Source organism: Lagenorhynchus albirostris, chromosome 15, assembly GCF_949774975.1.
Source record: "Lagenorhynchus albirostris chromosome 15, mLagAlb1.1, whole genome shotgun sequence".
NCBI classification, from domain to species: domain Eukaryota; kingdom Metazoa; phylum Chordata; class Mammalia; order Artiodactyla; family Delphinidae; genus Lagenorhynchus; species Lagenorhynchus albirostris.
The window spans coordinates 58,974,219-59,002,123 of NC_083109.1; the positions used below are offsets into that span (position 1 = coordinate 58,974,219).

The 27,905-nt window shown below is 47.7% G+C and overlaps 1 protein-coding gene across 2 annotated transcripts in view; it reads right to left on the reverse strand.

Annotated features, from left to right (window-relative positions):
- The window catches only part of LITAF (lipopolysaccharide induced TNF factor), a 111,804-nt gene that overhangs the window by 83,713 nt on the left and 186 nt on the right, over positions 1–27,905 (reverse strand). For both annotated transcript variants that reach the window (XM_060123175.1, XM_060123174.1), the window contains exons 2-3: positions 27,437–27,608; positions 16,500–16,613 (exon numbers count right to left, since the gene is read on the reverse strand). The gene's annotated coding sequence lies outside the window, so the exon portion shown is untranslated. The remainder of the gene's footprint in view (positions 1–16,499; positions 16,614–27,436; positions 27,609–27,905) is intronic.

Consider the following 27,905-nt stretch of genomic DNA (forward strand, 5'->3'; position numbering starts at 1 on the left):
TGCCAGAGGCCAGGGGGGCAGGTAGGACTGGGGAGGCATGAAATGGGTGAAGGGGGTCAAAAGGTACAAATTTCCAGTTATAAGATAAATAAGTTCTGGGAATATAACATACAGCATGGTGATTATAGTTAACAATAATGTATTGTATAGTTGAAAGCTGCTAAGAGAGGAGATCTTAAAAGTTCTCATCACAAGAAAAAAAAATGTAACTATGCAAGGCGATGAACGTTAACTAAACTTATTGTGGTGTCATTTTACAATATATACATATATCAAATCATTATGTTGTATGCCTGGAACTAATACAATATTACATGTCAAATGTATCACAAAAAAACCCCAAAAAACAAAAAACCTGTTAGACTGGGGCCTTGTCTTGTCTCTGATCCAATCATTTACCATTTCTTTTTCCATCCTGGGCTCCTGCATATGAATCCACTGGCACCCTCTGCACCCCCTCACCCTATGGTGATTCCCAAATCTGGGCCTTTGCATGTGCTATTCCTGCTGCTGGAAGACATTGCCTGTATCTCTGTCCACTATTTGTCATTCAGGATACAGCTCAAATGTCCCCACTGCTGAAAAGCCTTCTTTCCTTCCCACTCCCTGCCCTGCCCTGCCCAGAGAAGAGTGGGTCCCTCCTTTGACTTGTCCTTCAGGCATCTGCTCGGGATCCACCTCCTCCAGGAAGCCATCCCTGACCACCCCATACCCCCAAGGTCTTGAGTTGGGATAGTGTGCCTTTGGTCTGTCTGACCTTGGGTACTGAGCGCTGTGAGGTCAGGGGCTGTGTCTGAGTACTCGGGTATCCCTGACCCAACCACGGCTCGGCATGGAGGAAGAAGTCAGTTGGGGTTTGGTGGATGGGTGAATAAATAAATGAATGAATGAACGAAAGAATTTGGACAAGCAAGTTAGAACTGGTGATCACAGGAAGGGTTCTTGAGTGCTACTTGGAGGACCCCTTGGCTTCATGGGAGGTAGAAAAGGCTTTGCTCTGACACAGATCATGGCTCCTTTGACCCCCTCTAAGCCTGTTTCTCCACAGGCAAACTTGGGAAAATATTAAGCCATTGCCCAGGTGGTTATAAGGATTGACTGGGATCACACTGCTATTGGTTTATAGCCTGGAACCCCAAAGCCTTATGTCAGAGCTCATGGGACCTTTAGGTGTTTAGGCTTCATGATGGGATTCTAGGAGGGAGTGTCCAGGACACACAGTGCCCCAAGTCTCCAGTGCCCACCCTCCACCCCTTCCACCCACCACTGGGCCCTCTGTGCCTAACACTGGCCACCAGTCTGCTCTTCCAGCTGAGCCCCAGGCGGGCTTTTCCAGGGTCTGGGCTTTAGCCTCTCTCGGCCCCTCAGTCTCTGCAATCCTCCCTGCATCCCTGCTCCCCCGGGACATCCATCAGCGTCTGGCCAGCTGCTGTCCAGAGCAGCCACTTCCGACCGGCCCCCCCATCCATCACCGCAGCCCAGGGGACTTCAGCCCAGCTGCAGCCATCAGCCCCAGCACCCACCCCGGGGCTGGGGTTCCCGGCAGCCTCTCTGCTTAACCCCAATTCTGGAAATGGACAGCAGCTGGGTGGGGGCGGGTAGGGAAGACCCTCCACTCCAGCTGTTAGGAGGGGACACCCCTACAACTGACCTGCTGACAGAGGCCTTTTGCAGGCCACCCAGTCAAAGGGAATAGGAGCCTGATTTTCACAGCAGCAATGACAGCTGACCTCTATTGAGTGTTTACTGTGTGTTCCGATCCTCCGCCAAGCACATTCCCTGCCTCTGCTAATTCAATTGTCAAAACAAAGACAACCCACGAGGGGGAACTTCCCTGGCGGTCCAGTGGTTAAGACGTTGCCTTCTAATGCAGGGGGTGCGGGTTCGACCCCTGGTTGGGGAGCTAAGATCCCACATGTCTCGCAGCCAAAAACCCAAAACATAAAACAGAAGCAATACTGTAACAAATTCGATAAAGACTTTAAAAACGGTCCACATCAAAAAAACAAACAAACAAAAACAACCCATGAGGTTGGTTCTGTTATCATCCCACTTCATAGGTGGGGAGACAGAGGTTCAGAGAGATGCTGTGACTTGCCTACAGTCACGCGGCGGGGAAGTGCCACAGCTGGGATTCAGACCCAGACTGAACGATTCTGGAATCCACGCTCCTTCTACCCTACACAGATGCCTGAGTGGAAGTACATGGAAGACAGAGGGAAATAAGGACCAGGGTGGAGGGGGAAGAGGGATTCCTGCTCAGAGAGGCATTCCTTGGGAGCTTTGAGAGATGGGCAAGATGTGGGTGGGCAGAGGACTGACGGGGATGTGTGCTTAGCAGGGGAGCACCTTGAGCAAAGGCATGGAGGTGGGAGCCTGCACCACCATCAGTGCAAAAGAGCGAGAGTCAGCGAGATACACAAGACACACACACAGTGTGAGGCTTGTAGGTGATGTGGATGTGTGTGAATGACTGCATTTGTTAGTGATTGTGACTGTGTGTGTGTGTGTGTGTGTGTGTGTGTGTGTGTAAAATTTTGAAAGGCTTTGAAATGGGCAAAAAAGATGACTGGTGTCTTGCCTAGTGCACCCTTCTGGGTTATCTTAGCCTTTCATCATCTTCAAGGTATTTCACACGATGTAGAAAAGCGACTGTAATGCAAATTATTCTCCTCCACAGAAATGCAAGTTACTTGCATCCGGTAGAGACACAATTGATCTCTGCCCTGGCACACTGACCAGTGTTGCACCTATTTGTAAGTTCATTTCAGCACTCCTAATTGCCTGCGTTTGTGTGTGCGTGCGCTTTTTAATCCTCCTTTGAATTGGCTGTAACATCTTACTAGTTCCCTCATAAATTCATGAGTCAAATAAAATCTTTGACATATGTTCAAAGATTTTATATTTGTATGAGAGTCCTGAGTTTCCTTTCTTAAAAATATGTTCCTTTACCAGGGCCTATGTGCCTGCCTGCTCAGGGGCTGCAAAGCCTGCACACCCCCTGCCCCCTGCCCTGGTGCCCCTCAGGCTCTGGCCTGTCCAGCTGACCACAGACAGTATGCCCCCCTGTGGGATGCCCAGACCAATCATGGTTCTTGTGACATTAGTCAGCACTTACTACACGCCCAGCACTGGACTGAGCAATTTAAATGTCTGAGATCGATTCTTTCTCCCAACACTGCTGTGAGGCAGGTGGTCTCATCACCCCCATTTGACAGATGGGGAAACTGAGGATCAGAGAGGTGAAAAAGTCAGCCAGAGAGAAAATGCCAAGGCCAGGATTTGAACCTCAGCCATCTGACTCCCGTGCCCATGGGTTCCTCCACTATCTACAAGTGAGTGGGTTTCTCTAGCTGCTCCAGCTCAGAGAAGGTAGGAACAAGGGCTCCCAAAGGCCAAGCCCCAGCCCTGCCACAGAGCAGTAGGGGAGGCTGTTCTTCAGTGGGGAGCACCTACTATGTGCCAGGCCCCAGCCAGGCACTTCACATGCACACTCCCACAGTGTCCTCACCAGAGGGAGGCAGGTCCTGCCTCATCCCCATTGGACAGAGGAGGAAACAGGCTCAGAGAGGTTAAGCAACTTGTCCAAGGTCACAAAGCAGAGCTGGGATTTGAACCCAGGTCAGTGTGTCTCCCAAGTCTGGTGCAGGTTCAGTCTGCCTTCCCCTGGTCTGCAGGGGGATCACTTATCCCAGCTGGGGTTCAGAGGGGACTGCAGTCAGCAGTGGTGGACATTGGTCCCCTCCCCGACCTGCTTCCTGCCTGGGAGATACAGACAGTCCCTTCAGAAGGAGCTGGAGTTCGGAGTGCCAGGTGTGCCAGACCCACCCTGCCCCCTTGTCCCAGAACGGTCTGGGGCCGCCCAATCAGATGAGACTGGGGCTTCGCTGCTGTCTGCATGCTCCTCCATGCCTCAGCCTCAGTTCCCACACCCGGAATCCTGCTCCCGCCACCATGCACAAGGCCTAGCTCACTTGTTAAACCACATAGCGCAAGGTTAAAAGGAGCCCGCCGGTGCTTCCTGTCTCAGTAAGTGGCACCTCCACCCACACACGAGCACAGCTGTTATGCGCGCCCATAGCACCGTGAACTCCTGGGTAACATGTATCACAGTTATGACTGAAAATCCCACGAGGTCCTCTCAGTTTCGCTGTGAACCTGAAACTGCTTCAAAAAATTAAAGTCTTAAGAGACAGTTTTTTTTTTTAATCCCATGAGAGTATCTACAAATCTGTCCCCAAAATACAAATCCATGTATGCACAAGGTTTTGTTGTTGCCATTGCAGCACTAATAGTATCAGCAAAGACTGGAAACAATACCAACGTGTACCAAGAGGAAACTGGTTGAATAAAATGGACATCCACAGAAGAGAGCGCTACACAGCTGTGAAAAGGAACAAAGATGCTCTTTTTTTTTTTTTTTTTTTTGCGGTACGCGGGCCTCTCACTGTTGTGGCCTCTCCCGTTGCGGAGCACAGGCTCCTGATGCGCAGGCTCAGCGGCCATGGTTCACGGGCCCAGCCGCTCCGCGGTATGTGGGATCTTCCCGGACCGGGGCACGAACCCGTGTCCCCTGCATCAGCAGGCGGACTCTCAACCACTGCGCCACCAGGGAAGCCCCCCAAAGATGCTGTCTTAATCCTGCACTGGAGTGATCTCCAGGATGTATGATTAAGTGAAAAAAGCAAAAATAGAATCCAAGGAGCAGAACTGTATATGCAAAGTATTCTATCTTCTGAATATGTGTGGGGTGTGTATACATTTGCTTATATTTTCAAAAAGAAACGATGGAAAGATAAAGCAGAAGCTAACAAAAGTTGTTACCTATGTGGAGAGAGGTAATTAGCCAAAGGGAAAGATGTGGAAGCTGGATTTCACTGAGTGTATCTGGTTTTAGAGTAGTTTGTAAATGCAAACTTACAAAACTGTAAAGCCAAGACAAAAAAAGCAATCCCTTAAAATAAAAATACCCAACAGAAATGAGTAAACCTGACTAAATGTCAACTTGGCAAACACACTAAGAAGGATTATTGGAAGTGACTTTAAAACAGCATTTTGATTGTACATCCCTAATGGGCTTTAACCTAAGGACCACAGAATCACAAAGAAACAGAAGCACAACGAAATCTTCAACAGTGCTCAGTTATCTTACAGGTAGTGATTATATCGGTATTATTAGGTTGAAACTGTCTGCTTTATAATATAGGATAAAGAAGATAAGAAATTGGATTAATATTGTTAGGAACAAAGATTTTCTGTGTAAAAATAAAAAAAGAGATACATAAAATCAAATAAGTTAACTGAAAACCTTGTAATCTTAAATGTGAATGATAATTATCATTGCCTCCAGCTTTAAGCCTAGATGCAGTGATAACCCAGTGGGAATGAACATCCCTAATGTCTAGATTGTGATTCCTAACTCCCATTTATTGCCAAAAGGAACAGCGCTCCTCTGAGAAACAGCTGATTCCAGGTAGAAAATGCATGAGATGAATCTGGGACATGTCATCCATAAATCAAGAAAACTGTCAAAGACTACAGAGGTCATGTCGAAAAGAAGCAGGGTGCAGGGGGAAGAGACTCCCATTTACTTGTGCTGGGTACGGTTCTAAGCACTTTACAAGTATTAACTCACCCTTAGGAAAATTACTTAACATCATTTAATCCTCACAATAAGCTTGTTATGAGATTTGTATGATTATGCTCGTTTTACAGATGAGCAAACTGAGTCCCAGACGACGAAGGAAATTGCCTAAGATCACGCAGCAGTTAGACGGCTGAGTGAGGATTTGAATCCACGCCCTTAGCCATCTTCTAAGCTGTCTCTTCATTAATGCAGGATGATCAGCATCAATGTAGAAAAGGAAAATAAAGAAAATGGCCCAAGGCTTGGTACAGGCCAGTCTGGGGATTGTTTAGAACCACAGAGAGTACCCCCAGTCCCTCCTTGTTGGGCCACCTGTGCCAGGGTGCTCAGAGGCTGACCCCAGTGGGGATCAAGGACCAGTTGTGATGTGCTCGGCCCCATACCCTGGTCAGCTGCAGACCACGCTCCCATAATGCTCAGCCTCCCTACAGCCACTCCTCACATCCTCCTGACTCTCTTGGGGCCAGGTGGGCTCTCTTCCTCAAGACCACCACTTCAGAGCAGCTCACCATTTACTTCCTCACAATGCCCAGCCAGGTGGGAATGGACATTCCCATTGCTCAGATGGGGAAACTAAGGCTCGGAGAGGTATTGAGCTTTCCAAGCTCATGGCGCTTGGGAAGAGGGTGATTCTGGCATCCGTGCCCTTGTCCCACCCTCTCTCCTTCCAACGAGTTGGCTCGTTCTCTTTGGAAGGCTGAGATGGGGTGCTGGTGGTCCATGCTGAGGAGCGAGTTACCCTCATTTTGGTGTGTGTCATCTCCCCAGCTTCAGCTGGGAGCTTGAAGGAGGGGTCTGCGTACATGAGCTTGAGGCAAGAAGGCTGCTTTCCCCAGAGAGAAAGGAGCCTGCCATCCAAAGCACCCTGGACATCTCCCGCCCTCCGTGTCCACACAGCCACTGCACCCAAACAGTCCTACCTCCAGAACACGCCTGGAATCTGTTCCCTCTTCACCTAAAGCCACCACCCTGGCCCAGGCCACCATCAGCTCTCACCTGGACTGTGGAAGCCTCCCACCCAGCGCCCCCCTCCCCGCTTCCTCCCTCGTATCCTCCAATCCATTGCAAGAGAGAAAGGGCAGATTCCAGACGTGTTTTGAAGGTGGGATTGACAGCATTTGTGACAAATGGGAAAATGAATATATTTCGTTTCTGCCATCATCAATGTGCCTCCCTTTTCTACCTAGGCCTGATTTTATTTCTTTTTAGGTAACCAGTAAGGTGGAAATACCAGGCTCTCCACAAGGCCTGGAGGCTGGGCCAAGCCCTCACCATTCCCTGCCCACTCTACCCCCCAGCCCAGCCCTCCACTTTCTGCTGAAGGCTGTTTAAGAGGCAGCAAATCAATGCTTAGGAGCAAGGATCTCACACTCTCTGCAGCGACTAAAAGGCAAGGAAGTAAAAGAGAGAATCGTTATAGCTTACAAGGGATTTAAGAGAAATACCAGCCAAATGCAATGTACAGACTTTGTCTCTTGATTTGAACCATTAAACACATTTAGAAAACAAACGGGGTCGGGTGGGAAGATGGGATTTGAGAGGATATTACAGAACCATGAACTTCTTGTAGGTGTGATGTGAAAGTGGTGATTAAAAGAAAATGTAGTTATTTCAGAAAGTTCACATCACAGAGATACATTCTGAAGAATTTATGAATGAAATGCTTAGATGATATGATTTGTGATGGAAGAATCCAGCGGGGAAATGGGTGGGGGCAGAGCTGCAACCAGATGATTTAGAGGAAGGTGCACCTTTCTCAAAAGATATGGAGGCTCCTTAAAAAACTAAAACTAGAGCTACCATATGATCCTGCAATGCCACTCCTGGCCGAAAGTCATAATTTGAAAAGATACATGCACCCCTATGTTCACTGCAGCACTATTCACAATAGCCAAGACATGGAAGCAACATAAACGTCCACTGACAGATGAATGGATAAAGAAGATGTGGTACATTTATAAGATGGAATACTACTCAGCCATGAAAAAGAATGAAATATGCCATTTGCAGCAACATGGATGGACCTAGAGATTATTATACTAAGTTAAGTAAGTCAGACAGAGAAAGACAAATATATGATATTGCTTATATGTGGAATCTAAATAAATTTGATACAAATGAACTTATATACAAAACAGGAATAAACCCACAGACAAAGAAAGCAAACTTATGGTTACCAAAGGGGAAAGGGGTCGGGAGGAGAGATAAATTAAAAGTTTGGGATTAACACATACACACTACTACATATAAAATAAATAAACAAGGACCTACTGTGTAGCACAGGGAACTACATTCAGTATTTTGTAATAACCTATAAGGGAAATGAATCTGAAAAAAATAGATATATATGTATGTATAACTGAATTACTTTGCTGTACACCTCGAACTAACACAACATTGTAAATCAAATATACTTCAATTAAAAAATAATTAGATATATACAACACTATGTATAAAATAGATAACTAATGAGAACCTACTGTATAGCACAGGGAACTCTACTCAATGATCTGGGAAGGAAATCCAAAAAAGGGGATATGTATACATATAACTGATTCAATTTACTGTACAGCAGAAACTAACACAACACTGTAAAGCAACTATGTTCCAATAAAAATTTTTTTAAAAATCATTAGAAAAAGATATACTTCACATGATTCCAGTAAAAGCATGGTGTCTAGAACTAGAGCAGCCTGTGGTTTACCGATGCTGAACATGGGGGGAGCACTCGGGCTGGGGACACTTATTGATTAAACTCTTATCCTGTTTACTCTTGTCTAAATCAGGGACGGATGTGAGGATACTGGAGCTAGACTGTGGAGTTCAAACCTTGCTCTGACACTTCTTTGCGTGTGACCTTGGCCAGGCACAGTCCCACTGTGTGCCTCAGTTTCCCCATCTGTCAAGGGGGGTGTAATAATGTCTGCCTGAGAGAATTGTGGTGAGAGTCACAGGAGTTAACCAGCATGTCACCAGCACTAAAGAAACGTTAGCTCTGATTATTGCTATCAGGTAATATTTGAGTGTTCCCATGATTTTTTTTTTCACATTTCATTTGTCTGAGCCGATCTGGACCCCCTGGGGAAGACACAGAACACCTGGCTTTGTTGTTCTTGTTTTAAATAGATATATTGAGCTATAATTCACATACCATGCAATTCCCCCACTTAAAGAGTAAAGTTCAGTGGGTTTTTCTTGTGTCATCCATCACCATAATCGGTTTTAGAACGTTGCCCCCAAAGAGGCCACTGCTTCAAGGAAGGAGTGGGGTAGTGACTCTGAGCCCCCTGTGACTTCTCTTCTGGCAGAAGGGGTGGGCTGTGGGGACCGCCACCTCCCCACAGCTCGTCTGGGGTGGGAGCAGCCAGCCCGTCCTGCAGTGTTCTTTAGGGACACCAGGGACCAGCCAGCCGGCCTGGGCTCCAGACCCACTGCATTTACTGCAATCATGCGAAGTACCTCTTTAGAGAAAGGTGACTGCAGACCTCTGTGCGGCTCTCTCTAGGTCGATGATAACCTGCCACAATTTAATTTCCTCCTTTTTTCTCAGGAGGAAGGGAGAGAGAACCACTAGCCAGATATGCTGGGTGTTAAAGGTGCAACAAGGCCCGTCAAGGGGCATTTAATGACCGGCCCCTGGAAAAGGGGGGCAGCCAAGGGATCAGAATGGCTCTGGGGCGTCTGGCCCAGCAACTGGGGAGCTGGTGGCAACATTTATCGAATGAAGGGAAGCAAGCAGGAAAGGGGAGGAAGAATCTGGATCTCCCACCATCACGAAACTCTCGCCAGGCTTGAATAGGATTTGACAAACCTTCCAGATGAGACTGAGCTGGGCTCAAATCTTGGCTCCTGCCTTCGGGCCACATGGCCTGGGGCAAGTCACACTGCATCCGGTCTCCTGGTCTGTAAAATGGGCTGTAAAACCTGAAGGGTCCGTGTGAGGGGGCAGGTCAGAGCACGCCCAGCATGAGGCATGGCTCACGGTAGGAGGTCCATGCACAGTGGCCTTGACAATGATGGGTGTTAGTTCCCCTCCCTGGCTGCACATCTTGGGGAAATTCCAGCCCAGGGAGTACCTGTAATGGGGGTGAAGGAAGCAGAGGGGCTAGAAAGGGCTAAAATAGGGAACTATGGGTAAGGGGGTTTCCAGGCTGAGCAAGAAGGGAGATTCTGGTAGTTCAGGGGCATGGAGCCCATCACCCCTGCCTGAAACCCGCCAGGCCTCCCCAGTGCCATGCTCACAAGTGCCGTCCAGGCCTGGTCCACCCCTCGGTCCCCTCCTCCCACCACTTCTTTTCCTCCCAGACGCCCTGGCCTCTTTGGTCCCCCCTCAAGCCTTTGCCTTGACTGTTCTCCCCACTCCCCCGCCAAACAATGCATTTCCATGACTGTCTTCTTTGCATCCTCAGATGAGGCATCACCCTGACCCCCTCTCTCACGTAGCCCCCACCCCAACCTCCCCGAGTCTCTATCACATCACTGGTTAGAGCATTTATCTGTTTCTGAAGTTATATTGCATGATGTATTTATCAATGTGTTTTCATGCTCCTGGCCTCCCCCTCTAGACTGTCAGGCCCCTACGGGCAGGGATCTTGTCTCCTTTTTCATGCTCTGTCCCCAGAACTTGGCATGTGCATCCTGAGTGGTCTAATGGACATTCCCAGGGGTGGGGCTGGGCTGAGCCTAGGTGGGGGCTTCCTGGGAGGAGGCCTCTAGGAGCCCTTGATCCCCAAGGAAGGGAATGAGCCTCTGGCTCTCAGCCAGCAAGGCAGGCAAGGCTCCAGCCCAGAGATGGTCACTCAGCAACTCCAGGGCAGGGCGGGGCTCAAAGGAGGTAGAAGACTCTTGTCTCCTGGAGTGTGTCATCCACAGGGGCAGGGGCAGCACTCCTTGTGTCCCCAGGCCCATGGCTCTGGCCAGGGGGCTCTTGGAGGGTTGGTGGCCAGTGGGTAGCCAGGGCCCTGGAGGCTCGTCAGACCCTCCTGAGAACAGGCTGCTCCCAGCTGGCCCGGCCCTGCTTAGGGCAGGACACCAGGCCTCACCCTGAATCCCCGCTTTGCTCTCTCTGCAGGCTCCCCACGGCTGGGCCTGCCGGCTGGCTCTTTGCTAAAAATCCTCCACACCTGACCGTCCCTGCCTCAGTCCAAGTCCTTCATGGGCTGCAGGGGCCTCCTCCCTGCTCTCCCGGGCCCTCTGATCTGTTCTCCACGAGGCAGACACAGCCAGCTCTTTAAAATTTAATCTGGGTCCCACCCATCTTCCCAGGGAGGATGAAACCCTTTAAAGTCCTTGCATTGCTTTGCGGATAAAGCTCAGCCACCCTCCCCGCTACCTGACCTTTCCACCCTGACCTCGACCTCCGTGGCCAGCAGCGTCTCACACATTACTCCCCTCTGGGTGTTTCTTGACCGCTGGGCCTTTGCACATGTGGTTCCCCCTGCCTGGAAAGATCTTTCTGCCTCTCTGCTCAGTTAGTTGTCCTCGCTCAGCTTTCAGATCAGGCCTCAAACATCACATCTTCCAGGAAACCTCAGGTCCCTGTCAAGGTCGCATCCCTCTACACAGTCTCACAGCACCGTATTTGCCCTCGGGGATTGTTCAGGGTGACTGTATAGTTACGTTTAATGTCTGCCTCCCCCTAGACTGAAATGTGCTGAGACTGGGAACCTTCTCTTACCTGCCTCTCTCAGCACTGCACCTGGTGCATCAAAGTCTGGATGCAGCAGAGACATGCACGTTCCTTCGTGCATTTGCTCTCCATAAGCATTTGCTGAGAATCCACTGTCTCTGGGCTACCAAGTTGGCACAGACCTGATCCTGGCCCTCAGGGGGCTCAGCCTGCTGGGGATCAGACACTACAGTGAGACCCGGGCTGGGCAGCGGCCACAGAGCAGGACCTCAGGGAGGGCTTCTCAAGACTTGAACAGCGAGTGGAAATCTGAGAAAAGAGGAGGAAGGGAACCCCAGTCGTGGGAACAGCCTGTGCAAAGGTCCTGAGACAGGAGGAGACAGGAGGCATCAGGGAACTGTAGTGGCTGAGCATGGCTGCAGTGCAGGGAGGGAGGAAGGGCTGGAGGATACAAGGGCTGATGGAGATGCTCAGGACCCTGAGCTACCTTCCTGCCTCACTCCCCTGTGGTCTCCCCCCAGGACAGGTCAGAACCTGCCAGAATCACGCTCACCAGCTCCAACTCCCTCCCTCTGGGGCCAGAGCAGCAGGGACAGGGTTTGGTAGGGGCAAGGTTTGGCAGGAGCCGGGTTTGGCAGGGGTCGAGGGCAGTGTGGGAGGATTTTCCTCCATGCATTGGGAACCAGGGAGCCCCAGGAGGCACCAGCTCTGTTCAGAAATGATTCTCATTTTCTTGCACAACCCTCGCTCTCAGCCAGTTCTCACCAAGCGCTCAGCTGCCTGTGTACCATGTCCATGCTACAGATAGAGAAACCGAGGCTCGGAGACTGGGGTCTTGGAGCTGAGATGAGTCAGAGCCGGGCTTGAACCCACAGGCTGTGTGACTCAGAGCCCAGAACGTGTTCCTTGCAGAGCCTGTTCCACGTGGGGCAGTCTGGTTTCAGCACAGCGCCCATCAGGCTCAGGACTATCAAAATAGCATCAGTTCCCTGTCTGAGGGGATTGCTGGCTCTGTTCCGAGGCAGGTCCTATGGCTGCACACCGCATCAGCCCGTTCCAGAGTTACAGGGGTTCTCTGTCAGGCAGGCACACTGCCTGGAATCCCAGTCTTTGCAGAGGCCCTGAGGATGCCCTGACAGAGCTGCTGGTGCAGGACCCCCATAAACAGGAGGGAGCACCTTGCCGGGTGCAGAGGGTTCTGGGGCTCAGAGGGTGGGTTGTGGCCTTTGCCCACCTCTCACCTCACATGGGGAGGCTGGCAGGCAGGTTCCATCTTACTTCCTGGTACCACTTTTCCTTCTGGAAGCTTCTCCTTGACTGGAGTGAGATCCAAGGGGGCAGAGTCCTGCCTGCACCCCTGGACCCCAGGGCCCCATCCACAACCTCATCCCCAAGCACAGCCCCAGGGCCAGCCCTGAGCCTGCAGGCTCCAGGCTCAATTTGTGCGTGAGCAACCTCTCAGCTCTTCCTGGCTTTGTTGTTTTCCCAGTATTTTCTCTCAATTATTTCTTTTCCTCTAAATATTACTGTGTAGACTTTGTTATAGATATATTAACTATTTTCAATAAATTGCATATCTATTTTCATTATATATTAATATAATAGGTTAATATATTATGTTAAGATATTCCTATATATTATAATGATAATGCATATTAATGTAACAATAACACTACACATTAGAATTTTATTATTCTGTTAACTTCAACAGGAAGCTCTCTCAGACCCTATCATTTGCTAGTACTGTAATCTGGGACTTAAAATTTCTCTGAAGTCAGTAGTTGTTATTATCCACCTGTTTATAAAAGCTGCCCATGAACTGAAATTCTTTTCTGGAAACAGCACCCACCTTACGAGGTTGTGGGGAGGGTCAGATGAGGTGACTGGCGCTAAGGACAGTCAGCGCTCAACAAACACCAGCTTGTCATTCTGGCTCAGCAGAACTGTGTCTTCATATGTTTCAAATTATCCTTTAAAATCAGTAAATCAAAAAGAATAAGGCACGTCTATGTGTGATGATAAGGAGTGAATTTCAAGCTATATTTTCAAGTGAGAAAAGCAAAGAATAGAATACCATGTATAGAATATTACCATCTGTGCTTTTAAAATAGGGATATATCTTTATCCATCCATCCATTCATCCATCCATCCATCCATCTCCTGCGTTCAAACAGGATAGCTCTGGAAGAGAAGAGAAGATGGAGCATGCACACCTGGACCCCCACCTCCTCCCCTTTTCCTCTGGTTTTCTCCAAACGTGTATGGTACGTGATGCATGATACTTCTGTATTTACTGTCCATCCCCTCCAGTAGAATGGAAGCCCCATGAGGGCAGGGATGTCCGCCTGTTGTGCTTGCTGTTGTAACTCCCACACCCAGAACTTTGCTGTCCAATGGGTCAATCACCAGCCACATGTGTTGCTTGAGCCCTTGACACTGGGCTGGTTGGAACTGAGATGTGATATGTGAATCAAATCCACATTGGGTTTTGAAGACTCAGTGTGTCATGGACTGAATTGTGTCCCCCCTTCCAAATTTATATGTTGAAGAACTAAGCCCCATTTCCTCAGAATACGACTGTGTTTGGAGACAGGGCATTTAAAGAGGTAATTAAGGTAAAATGAGGCTATTAGGGTGGGCCCTAATCTAACCTGACTGGTGTCTTTACAAGAAGAGGAGATTAGGACACTGAGAGAAACCAGGGACCACACACACAGAGAAAAGACCATGTGAGGACACAGCAAGAAGGCAGCTGTCTGCAAACCAAGGAGAGAGGCCTTCCTCAGAAGAAACCAACCCTGCCAGCACCTTGATCTTGGACTACCAGCCTCCAGAACTGTGAGAAAATAAATTTCTGTTATTTAAGCCACCCCACCTGTGGTATTTTGTTATTGCAGCCTGAGCTAACTAATACACCATGAAAAGATCATTAAAATTTCATTAATAATTTTTGTATTGATTCCATATACTAGGTTTGGATATACTGGGTTAAAGAAATATATTATTATTTCAAGAAAATTAATTTCACCTGTTTCTTTTGACTTTTTAAATGTGGCTCTTGGAAAATTTTAAATTTCATGGGCAGCTCTCACTGGTGGCTGACATCATACTTTCTGATACCATAGCCTGGCACAGTGCCTGGCACATAGTATGTGCTCAATAAGTATCTGTTGACTAGATCAATTAAAATAGCTGTCTTTGGGAAGTGACTGGAAGATGGGAGGAAGGGTGACTGGCTTTGCACTGTATTCCCTTTGAGTTTACCATGAGCAAGTATCTTCTTAAAAAAAGAGAGAGTGGGCTTCCCTGGTGGCACAGTGGTTGAGAGTCCGCCTGACGATGCAGGGGACACAGGTTCGCGCCCTGGTCCGGGAAGATCCCACATGCCGCGAAGCGGCTGGGCCCGTGAGCCACGGTCGCTGAGCCTGCGCGTCCGGAGCCTGTGCTCCGCAAAGGGAGAGGCCACAACAGTGAGAGTCCTGCGTACCGCAAAAAAAAAAAAAAGAGAGAGAGAACGAGAGATCTAAAATAAAATACGATGAAACACTCCCTTTGTGATGACTTAATATATTAAGACAAAATAAGAGTTGCCCTCATACAATTAAAAGTGCCTCTTGGACTTCCCTGGTGGCGCAGTGGTTAAGAATCCGCTTGCCAATGCAGGGGACACGGGGTTCGATCCCTGGTCTGGGAAGATCCCACATGTCGCAGAGTAACTAAGCCCGTGCGCCACAACTACTGAGCCTGTGCTCTAGAGCCCACGAGCCACAACTACTGAGCCTGTGTGCCACAAGTACTGAAGCCCACGCGCCTAGAGCCTGTGCTCCACAAGAGAAGCCACCGCAATGAGAAGCCCATGCACTGCAACGAAGAGTAGTCCCCGCTCACCGCAACTAGAGAAAGCCTGCGCGCAGCAACAAAGACCCAGCACAGCCAAAAATAAATAAATAAATAAATAAAATAAAAGCTGCCTCTCGCAGGTATGCACATAATAGTCAGCCACCAGGTGCCCTCAGACGGATGTGTGTGTCAGCCACGAACTGCCGGAAAGCTGAGTCTCGGATGATGGGGGAGATTCCTCTCCACACCCCAGGCTCAGGCAGGGAAGCAGGTCCCAGAGTCTCCTGCACAAGCCCCCTCCCCAGGATGAACAAAACACAGGGCTGGGCCCAGGGACAGCCCCCCAGTGTCAACAACCTAAGGTGCCCCCCGAGTCCCTCCAATCCTCCTGCCTGGGGTTTGCTTTGTCCCTCTATACAATGGGCACATTGGGCTCACTCCATTTTTCAAACTTTTTTTTTCGGCCACACCGCAGGACATGCAAGATCTTAGTTCCCCAAACAGGGATCGAACCCACACCCCCTGCAGTGGAAGCACAGCGTCCTAACCACTGGACAGCCAGGGAATTCCCATTTTTCAAACTTTTTACCATGGAAAATTTCAAACATATACAAAAACACAGAGAATAGTAAAGAGAGCCTCCAAGCACTGTCCCCTCCCCTCCCCAACCATCAACTCATCATTTTCTTTCACATTTACCCCCTCCCCACCCTGACTATTTTAAAGCAATTCCCCAACAGAGTATCACTTCATCTGTAACTAGTCCAATATGTTTCTCCAAAAGACAAAGCCTCTTTTTCAAAACATAACCACAGAACCACTATCACACCAAATAAAAGTGAACAATAACAGCTTAATATCATCCAGGATCCCCTTGGTGGTCACATCCCCTAAATATCAACTTAAAACAAAACAGTTAATATGTTCAGTCAGGATCCAAACAAGGTCTGCACATTGAAATCAGTTTATGTTTCTTAAACCCCTTTTATTGTAGACTTTATTTTGTTGTGGTGGTGGTTCTCCTATTTTATTTTTTTATTTTAAAATTTTTACTTGGGGTAGAGTTGATTTACGATGTTGTGTTAGTTGCAGGTGTACAGCAAAATGAATCTGTTATCCATATACATTAAAGTAGACTTTAGATTACTCCAGTATATCCTTCTATTCCCTCCCACGGCCCATCTCTCCCCTTCCTGCCAATATCCACCATATTAGTTATCTATCTGCTGCATAATGAATTTCCACAGAACGTAGCACTTAAAACAACAAACATTAATTATCCCATAGTTTTTGTTGGGCAGGAATCTGGGTGTGACTTCCTCCAGTGAGAACCCTTAAGAGTTTCTCCCTGCAATCTAAGTGTCGGTGGGGCTATGGTCTCACCTGCAGGCATGACTGGGCAAGGATCCAGCTTCCAAGCTCCCTTAGTACACGTTGGCAGCATTCAGTTCCTTTCCATGTGGGGCCCTCCAACGTGGCAGCTCACAACATGGCAACCTGTGTCATCAAAGTGAGCAAAGGAGAGGGAGCAGTGGGTCTCACACTTGTGTACGTGCCAGACTCTCCCAGAGGACCTGTTAAAACACAACTCACTAGGCTCCACCCCCAGAGCTCCTGATCCAGCAGGCTTGGGTGGGGCCCAAGGATGTGCATTTTTTAAAAATTAACATTTATTTATTTATTTTATTTCGGCTGCGCCAGGTCTTAGTTGCGGCACGCAGGACCTTTGTTGGGGCAAGCACAATCTTTTAGGTGCGGTATGCGGGCTTCTTAGTTGCAGCATGCAGACTCTTAGTTGCGGCATTCAAACTCTTCAGTTGCGGCATGCACATGGGCTCTAGTTCCCCGACCAGAGGTCTAGCCCGGGTCCCCTGCACTGGGAGTACAGAGTCTTACCCACTGGACCATCAGGAAAGTCCCAGGATGTGCATTTCTAACAAGCTCCCAGGTGATGCTGGGGACCACACGTTGAGAGCTACAGAATTATAGGTACCCCCCTCTCTAATTTTTTATTTCTTCATTGCATTTTATCTGTTGAGGGGCCACTCTTAAGAAGTCCAAGGTGAAGACAATGGTTTCAATCCTGGATGCAAATGAGAATTACTTGGTGAAAAACTAAAAATACAGTTGCCATGTGATCCAGCAATCCCACTCCTGTGCATCTATCCAAACAAAACTGTAATTCAAAAAGATACATGCACCCCTACATTCACAGCAGCACTAGTCACAATAGCCTTTTGGCTATTGTGAAACAACCTAAATAGCCATTGACAGATGAATGCATAAAAAAGATGTGGTACATATATACACACATACACACCTACATATAATGGAATACTACTCAGCCAGAAAAAAGAAATAATGCCATTTACAGCAACATGGATGGACCTAGAGATTATCACACTAAGCAAAGGAAGTAAGAAAGAGAAAGACAGATACCATACGATATCACTTAAATGTGGAATCTAAAATGCAACACAGGGCTTCCCTGGTGGCGCAGTGGTTGAGAATCTGCCTGCCAATGCAGGGGACACGGGTTCGAGCCCTGGTCTGGGAAGATCCCACATGCTGCGGAGCAACTAGGCCCGTGAGCCACAACTACTGAGCCTGTGCGTCTGGAGCCTGTGCTTCACAACAAGAGAGGCCACGACGGTGAGAAGGCCCGTGCACTGCGATGAAGAGTGGCCCCCGCTCACCACAACTAGAGAAAGCCCTCGCACAGAAACGAAGACCCAACAACACACCCAAAAATCAATAAATAAATTTATTAATAAATAAATAAATAAAATGCAACACAAATGAACCTATCTACAAAACAGAAACAGACTCACAGACATAGAGAACAGACTTGTGATTGCCAAGGCAGAAGGGGGTGGGGGAGGGAAGGATTGGGAGCTGGGGATTACCAGATGCAAACTATTATATATAGGATGGATAAACAACAAGGTCCTACTGTATAGCACAAGGAACTATATTCAATATCCTGTGATAAACCATAACGGAAAAGAATATGAAAAAGAACATATACATAATTGAATCACTTTGCTATAGAGCAGAAATTAACACAGCATTGTAAATCAAGTACACACCAATAAAATTGAAAAAAAATTACTTGGTGAACTTTAAAGGGTCACACCATCTCCACATCCCCAGCAGGGCCTGGGAGACAATCACTGAAAAAGCAAATGTCACAATAGCAACTCTGATGCTCAAGCCCAGCTATGGGCCACTCATGCATCTAGCTGTAGATTATTTCTAAATCTTTTAGCAAAGTGGGGCCAGTTATTCCCATTTTACAGATAAGGAAATTGAGGCCCCAAGAAGGTAACAGGAAAGTGGCTGAGCTGGGCTCAAACACAGCCCCAAGTGCTTTGTCTGTCAGTGGGTCGCAGGCCTGTAACTCATGCTGGAGTCTCCGTTCCCTCTTGATGGAAAGTCCTCTGCCCTCAGATCTAGAGAAGAAAGTTGCTTGTGGTCAGGCTCAGCTGTGGATAAAAGCGCCTAAGAGCTGGGCCTTGGGAATAATTCCTGCCTGACCCCAAAGCAGCCCCAGGCCCGGGATGGCAGCTGTGAATAATGGATGACACCGGGGAGAACACTGTGGCCTGTGATTCATCTCCACTGTGATGGACAACTACCTCTGGGGATGGGGAAGATAGATGGACTTCCCCACCAGGAGGCCCCGCCTCTCCCCTCCATCCCCAGCCTCTCTCCAGCCTCAGAGTCAAAGGTAGGGGCCACCGGGGAATCAGGGGTCAACCCCACTGCCTATTACTTCCTCATTTCAACCTCTAGACCCTTCCTCCTGTAGAAGCAGGGCCCAGAGACTAGATTCTGGAGGGTGAGGGAGGGAGGGAGGGAATGGCTTTGATGTGTGGTGGTGACAGATGAGGGCTCTGTAGCCAGACTGCCAGGGTTCAAGTCCTCTGCCATATGCTAGCATTGTGCTCTTGGGGGACTCACTCATCCTATCTGAGACTCAGTTTCCTCATCTGTAAAGTGTGGAAAATACCATCAACTTCATGGAGTTGTCAGGGGTTAAGTGAGTAAATAACACATGTAAAGTGCTTGGCATCACCTGGCACATGGTAAGTACTCAATAAATGCTAGTTAGTGTTCTTATGCTGTGTACCCGGCAATGTGGGAAGCTTCCTGTGTAATTTGTCTTATGCAATCCTTATGGCAACCAAGGGCAGTATCTGCTATAATTCTCATTTTACAGATGAGAAAACCGAGGATCACGGAGATGAAGTATAAGATCGCAAAGGCAGTCCATGGGAGGAGCAGAATTTGAACTCAACATCCAGTGAACAATTCCCAGTACACTCAAGAGTCCCAGTCAAACATCCTGCCCCACTGTCCCCAAAATACACTTGTCACCTTACAAAAGCTCCTAAGATTATACGACTCATCCCTCCTTACACAAAAATCAACTCCAGATTAAGGGCTTAAATGCCAAAAACAAACAAACAAATAAAAACCACTTTAAAATTTTTAGTAGGAATTAGAGGTAAATATTCTTTGGAACTTAATGATGGAAAGGTGATAGATTATGGACTTAAATGCCAAAACCAAAGCTTCAGAACCCTTAGTAGGAAATATAGGTGAATATATTTTAGACCTGTGTTGACAAAGATGTTCAGCATCATTAGTGATCAAGAAATGCAAATCGGGCTTCCCTGGTGGCGCAGTGGTTGAGAGTCCACCTCCCGATGCAGGGGACACGGGTTCATGCCCCAGTTCGGGAAGATCCCACATGCCGGCGGAGCGGCTGGGCCCGTGAGCCATGGCCGCTGAGCCTGCACGTCCGGGGCCTGTGCTCCGCAGCGGGAGAGGCCACAACAGTGAGAGGCCCGCGTACCACAAAAAAAACAAAGAAAAAAGGAAATGCAAATCAAGATCTCAGCTGGCAACAATTTCACACTCAACTGGAAAACATTTTTAAATCTAATAATACCAAGTGTCGGAGAGGATGTGGATCATACATGCTGCTGGTGGGAGAGTAATTAGTGCAACTGCTACGTAAAGTACCTTGTTATCATCTCCTAAAGTGAAACATTCACGTATTCTGAGTCCCAGTGATTCCATTTCTGGGTAAACATCCCAGAGAAACTCTTGCACGCGCACCAAGAGCCACTTATGAGAATGCCCAAACAGCACTGTAAATTAGCAGACACCTGGACACTACCCAAAAGGCCACCCACAGGACAGTAGACGGGTCAGCCATGGTACCCAGACCTAGTGGATATATGACACAACAGTCAAAACAAGTGAACCTCAATATGGGCCAATCTTACCTATACGTAGACTATTAAAGAAATTAAGCCCCATAAGAGTCAGACAGCTTGCTACTCTTTTTTAGGTTATCTGGATTCCCTTTGTTATGGGTTGAATTGTGTCCCTGAAGAGAAACACTGAAGTCCTAATCCCTGGTACTTGGAAATGTGACCTTACTTGGAAATAGGGTCTTTGCAGACGTGATTAGTTAAGTTTAGATGAGGTCCTATGGGTTACAATGGGCCCTCAATCCAATGAATGGTGTCCTTATAAGAAGAAGAGGAGGTCCTAGTCGTAACAATCAGGCAAACAAAAGAAATAAAAGGCATCCATATTGGAAAGGAAGAAGTAAAATTATCTGTTCGCAGATGATATGATCTTATGTATAGAAAACCCTAAAGACTCCACCCAAAAGCTATGAGAACTAATAAATGAATTCAGTAAAGTTGCAGGATACAAAATCAACATATGAAAATCATTTGTGTTTCTATATACTAACAATGAACTATCTGAAAGAGAAATTAAGAAAGCAATCCCATTTACAATAGCATCAAAAAACGATAAAATACTTAGGAATAAATTTAACCAAGGAGGTGAAAGACCTGTACACTAAAAACTATAACACAAAACAAACAAACAAACAAAACCCTGATGAAAGAAACTGAAGAAGACACAAATAAATGGAAAGCTCTCTCGCGTTCTCGGACTGGAAGAATTAATACTGTGAAAATGTGCAAACTATCTAATGTGATCTATAGATTCAATGCAATCCCTATCAAAATTCCCGTGGCATTTTTCACAGAAATTTACAAAACTACCCTAAAATTTGTATGGAACCACAAAAGTCAAATAGTCAAAGCAATCTTAAGAAAGAAGAACAAAGCTGAAGGCATCACACTTCCTGATTTCAAGCTATGTCACAAAGCTATAATAAAACGTACTGGCATAAAACTAGGTGCAGAGACCAGTAAAAATGAATAGAGAGCCTAGACATAAATCCACATATACTGTATGTCATACAGTTGACATACAGTCAACTGATTTTTGACAAGGTGACAAGAACATACAATGTTTGAGAGAGGACAGTCTCTTCAATAAATGGTGCTGGGAAAACTGGATATCCACATGCCAAACAATGAAACTGGACCCCAGTCTTCCACCACTCACAAAAATTAACTCAAAATGGATCAAAGGCTTAAATGTAAGACTTGAAACCATAAAACTCCTAGAAGAAAATACACGGGAAAAGCTCTTTGACATTGGTCTTGGCAATGATTTCCTGGATGAGACCCAAAAGCACAGGCAATAAAAACTAAAATAAACAAGTGGGATTACATCAAACTAAAGAGCTTCTGCACAGCAAAGGAAACAATCAACAAAATGAAAGGCAACCTACAGAATGGGAGAAAATATTTGCAAACCATATATCTGACAAGGCGTTGATATCTAAAATATACAAAGAACTCACACAACTCAATAGCAAAAAAAAAAAAAAAAAAAAGTAAATAATACGATTTTTAAAATGGGCAAAGGACTCGAATAGACATTTTTCCAAAGAAGACATTCAAATGGTCAACAGGTACGTGAAAAGGTGCTCAACATCACTAATCATCAGGGAAAAGCAAATCAAAATCTCAATGACATATCACCTCACACCTGTTAGGATGGATATCATCAAAAAGACAAGAGATAACAAATGTTGGGGAGGGTGCGGAGAACAGGGAACCCTCTTGCGCTGTTTGTGGGGATGTAAATTGGTGCAGCCACTATGGAAAACATTACAGAGGCTCCTCAAAAAATTAAAAATAGAACTACCATATGATCCAGCAATCTCACTCCTGGGTATATATCCAAAGGAAATGAAACCAGTATCTTGAAGAGATATCTGAACTCCCATGTTTACTGCAGTATTATTCATGATAGCCAAGATCTGGAAACAACCTAAATGTCCTTCAGTGGATGAATGAATAAAGAAAATGTGGCATATATATACACATACACATATATATATGTATATATACATATACATACACATATATATGTGTGTGTGTATATATATATATACACACACACACATACATACACACTGTAATATTATTCTACCAGATGTTACGTGAAATAAGCCAGACAAAGAAAGACAAATACTGTATGGTTATCACTTATATGTGGAGAAGAAAGAGAGAAAGAGGGAAAGAGAGATAGAAAGAAAGAGAGAAAGAAAGAGAGAAAGCTGATTTTATAGAAACAGAAAATAGAATGGTGGTTGCCAGGGGCTGGGGGAAGGGGGAAATGAGGAGATGTAGGTCAAAGGGTACAAGAATAAGTTCTGAGGATCTAAGGTACAGCGTGGTGACTATAGTTAGTAATTCATTATTGTATACTTGAAAGTTGCTGAGAGTAGATCTTAAACATTCTCACCACGTGCACACAGGTGTGCGTGCACACACACACACACGCAAGGAGTCAACTATGTGAAGTGACGAATAGGTTAATTATATTGATCTGGGTAGTCATTCTGCAATGTGTATTATATCAAAGTATCACACTGTACACTTTAAATCATATTTGGCAATTATTCCTCAATAATGTTGGGGGAAAAAAGAAGAGGTGATGACACATAGAGGAGAAGGCATGTGAAGACAGAGGCAGGGGCTGGAGTGATGCACCTACAGGCCAAGGATTGCCACGGATTGCTGGCAACCACCAGAAGCCAGGAGAGAAGCATGGAGCAGATCCTTCCCTAAAGCCTGCAGAGGGAACATGGCTCTGCCAGCACCTTGATTTTGAACTTTTAGCCTCCAGAACTGTGAGAGAATAAATTTCTATTGTTTTAAGCCATCCAGTTTGTGGGCATTGCTTCCAGCAGCCAGGGGAAGCTAATATAGCCTTTTAATAAAGTTAGTAAGAAGAAACTAACATAAAAAAATATACTTTGAGGGACTTCCTTGGTGGTGCAGTGGTTAAGAATCTGCCTGCCAATGCAGGGGACACGGGTTCGAGCCCTGGTCCGGGAAGATCCCACATGCCTCAGAGCAACTAAGCCCATGCGCCACAACTACTGAGTCCTTGCGCCACAACTACTGGAGACCGCGCGCCCAGAGCCCGGGCTCCGCGACAAGAGAAGCCACTGCAATAAGCCCGTGCACCGCAACGAAGAGTAGCCCCTGTTTGCCACTGCTAGAGAAAGCCTGCGCGCAGAAACAAAGACCCAACGCAGCCAAAACTAAATAAATAGATTTTAAAAAACCCCTATATATATACACACACACACTGAGGATAAAAGCATACAAGAAGGAAAGCAGGGAGTAATGAAGACAGGACCCAAGGTGATGGGGACCACGGGGTGGGGGATGGGATGGGGAACCTCAAGACTGGACTTGGGCCATTGTTAGGGTTCTGGCTTTTGATAAATGGGTTACTTGGTGTGTATCACGTGATTAAAATAACTGTGGACATTTTTAAGAAAAGCAGGTCATGTAAGACCAAAGAGAATACGCCATGATCTGGATTATGATCAGTCCATCATTCTCTGCACCTGAAGTTTCATTAGAAAATTACTTAAAATCAAAATAAAAGGGATCCCTGCTCAGCTCGCTGTCTGCCTGCTTCCACATCTGTGAGTTTCTCTGGTGCCAGGACGAGGCTGCATCCTCCCAGTTCGGGGCACACCTTCTCAGAGAGCCCCTGCCACCACACCTCTCACCTTGCTGTCTTTCCGTTTTCCCTAGCGCATACACTGTCTGATAACCCCTACAGTGTACTCAGTTCTGTGTTTATCATCTGTCTTCCCCCAGGAGACTGTGAACCCCGTGAGAGCTGAGTTTCCCATCTGATTCATGCCTGTCTCCCCGGGAACTAGCACAGTGCTTGGCACAGAGGAGGTGCTCCACAAAGATTGGCTGAATGAATGAAAAAGTGAGGGAATAAATGAATGATTTAGTGAATGGGTGATTAAGGGGCGCCAGTGCCCAGGTGTACGTGTGTGTTTCGGGGGGTGGGTACCGCACGTGGGAATGCAGGGCAGGCTCAGGGCAGGGAGCACCTCAGGACAGCCCTGCCCTCCCCCCTCCCCAAGTCTGCCCCTCATCACGCTGATAACACAGACTCCAGGAATGAAGACCGGAGCCAACCCCGGCCGCCCTCAACCCATGACAACCCAGCTGGACTCTTCCGGTCAACACAGGAGCCCATGGGATATCTCCGTCCCGGCCAGGGGCTCTGTCTGGTCCTGCAGTAAGAGGACTGGGCTGCGAGCGGCTGTGGGGTTCACCTCTGGCAGGTTCCTCACTTCAGTCATCCGTCTTCCATTGTACTCACTGCTTCCATACCCCCGTACCATCTCCAGTTACTTCTATTACATTTTGCTTTAAATTAACTCACTTATTTTTTTCCCCTGAATAGATTGAATTAAAAAGGAATAGGGGGGAACTCCCTGGCAGTCCAGTGGTTAGGACTTGGTGCTGTCACTGCTGTGGTTCTGGTTTCAATCCCTAGTAGGGGAACTAAGATCCCGCAAGCCATGCGGAGCAGCCAAAAAAAAAATTTTTTTTAATAAATAAATAAAAAGAAATGGGTATGTCACTATCAAAAATGGAAAAGCAGTATCTGTGCCCAAAATAGAAAGTAACATAAACTGCAGAAAAACAACACGTTGTTAAATTCTAGATCAAGACTGTGGATTGCCCAAGACTGTCAGCCCGAGGTCTGCTCCCTCCTGGTTATAAGGGAGCCAAGCCAGTGCTAGAGAGATGCTAGAGAGATGTTAAAGCCACCCACCAGCAAGGGAGGATTTCTCTCCTTGACCAGGATTGCTGTGTGATTCAGAACAAGATGGCGCCCTCTCTGTGTCCCATCTAACCTCGCCCTGCAGAACTCACCAGTGGCTCATTTCTCTCCCTTTGGGGAACTTCCCTCTGGCCAAGCAGTTTTCATTTCATTTTTAGGCCTGGAACCCTAAGAGCTGTGGGCTTGGCAAGGAGGCCCCACTGGAGTCTCCCCGGAGGCTGGCTGAGGCCTCTCTACTCCCCAGCAAAGCCCTCCCTTGTCCCAGTCCCTCCAGTGCCCCAAGGGAAGCAGGCACAGGGCCAGCCTGGCACAGGGCAGGCCCGGCTGGGCCCCAGCAAGCCCCAGGGAGCCAGGGTGATCTCAGCCCTTGCCCTTAATTATCTTCCTGGCTAATGAGCATCTGAAAACCTCCATGTCATCTACAGGAGGACCCCTGGGATGCTGGGGGCAGGGAGATTCTACGGGCCAGATGTCACCAATGGAGGGAGGTGGTAGGGGCCCCAAGAGAGGAAATGGGCTTGGGGAGGAGAACTATACTTCCTGCCTCTTTGTAGGGGAGAAAGCTAGGGCTGGGGCAGGCACTTACGGTGGCGGTTAAGTGCAGGACTCAGCAACCTACTATGCGGGCTCAGATCCAGGCTTGTTGTGCACCACCTGTGACCTTTAGCAAATGCATTAGCCCCTTGCTGCTCAAAGTGTGGTCCCCAAACCATCAGTACCACCTGGGAGTTTGTGAGAAATGCAGAAGCTCGGGTCCCGACCTACTAAGTATCTACATTTTAACAAGACCCCCAGGTGATTTCTGTGCATATGTGCCACTCTGTGCCTCAGTTTCCCCATCTGTAAAATGGGGATTAAAATGAATTTATGCATACGTAGTGTTTAGAACAGGGTTTGCTGCTATTATTATTCATTCATTGTTATTATTATTGAAGCAACTCACTCTGGGCAAGAGGGATGGCTGGACCCAGGTGGGCTATTCCCAGTCCCCCACCTCTCAGGGGCCCAGAGATGGGTTGTCACTGTGAAGACCAGGAGCCTGAGGCTCACAGAAATGCAGTGATTTGCCCAAGATCCAAATGGGGGAGCCCAGGTTCAACCCCATTACTGTTCAACCCTATTACTAATGTTAAGAGTGAGTGAAATTGTTTCCTCTGCACAAGCACTTGTGGTGCTCACAACCGCCCTGTGAGGTCAACTTACTGTCACCCACATTTTTCAGATGATGAAACTGAGGGACAGAGAGATTAGGGTGCTTTTCTAAAACTACCCAGCAGGAAAGGCCGCACTGCAGCCGGGCAGTCTGATGCTCATCTTCTATGCTATGTTGCATTCCCCCTCTGGTTTCTTCCTCCCAGAACCTGTTCCCCCAAAGTGTCCCTGCTTCCCCTGTCATTTCTTTGACAACCGTAGCTCTGGGGCTCCGAGCCTGCTCCTCCCAAGTGCTCACCACTAATGAGGTCTTTGGCTACTTGAGGCTGGAACCGCAGAGGCCGCTGAAACTGTCTCTGTGGGAAGAACCTGCTTCCTTTCACCCTGGGCTCCCAGGTGTGGCTAATGAGGCAGGAGCCCTTGAGGGCCGCACTGCCCAGACTCAGGAGCAGGAATTGTTCTGGGCTGTCTGACTCTGGTGTCTGCGGACCTGGCCTGGAGCTGGAAGCTCCTCTGCCTCTCTGTCCCCTTTTACTTTCCTCTCTTACAGCTCCCATCCTGGGCCTGGCCTCTTGGCTAGGGCACAGCAGGGCCAGACCTGGAGGTCTACAGTCTGCCCATTCATTCATTTACTCGACTGGCACGCATCATACTCTTGCAAACGTTCAATTTTGAAATGCACAGGCGGGAAAATAACAAAGGGACCACGCTAGGTGGAGATCAGGGAGGGCCCTCTGAAAGACAGGAGTGGAAGAATGTTTCAGTTGAAGGAAACAGCACAGGCAAAGGCCCAGAGGTGGGAAACAGCTTGGCACATTTGAAGCAGGAAGGAGAGACCAGCGACAGCGTGGCGACTATGGCCTTGAGAGCTGGGCCCTCCATCTTCTCCCAGAGGCCTCTGCTTGAGGCTGGCAAAGACATTTCCAGACAAGACTCCCAGCTTCCAGGATGAGGGGCTCCACCTCCCCCCTCCTGCCTTCCAAGCCAGAGGTGGCGATAACGGGAACTTGGGCCATAGAGGCCTTGAAGTACCCACCCTTGCCCCTCTTATGGGCCCCGGCTGTCCTCCTGCTGGACCGCCTTCTTGGGTGGACAAGTGGACTAACCGGCAGTAACTCCCAGGCAGACAGGCGTGGCCTCCAATCCTGTCTTCATTCTATGCGGGCTGTGGTACTTCAGCACTTTGGAGCGTCTGGAAAATGAGTAGCTCTTCCTTTCCCCGTTGTCTCCATGAAATGTGTTGAGAGCTGAGTACAAGGCATAGCTCTTGGTGAGGGCCTAATCGCGGGGTTATTAAATTAAATAACCATGATTATAAGAGGCCAAGAGGCTGCAAATTCCCCACAGCTTCAGCCCGCAGCAAAATGAGTGCTCTGTGAGGGCAGAGTCCTTATTTGTCTTGTTCGTGGCTGTACCCGCGACCACTGGTGTACCCGGCACATGGTCGGTGTTCCATAAATATTGAATGAATGGACAGATGGATGATGAATCAATGAACTAATAAACGAGTGAACAACCAGCTCCCTCCCCACGGAAGGACATTTAACTTAGGGGTCCTGCCTATCTTTTGCTCCT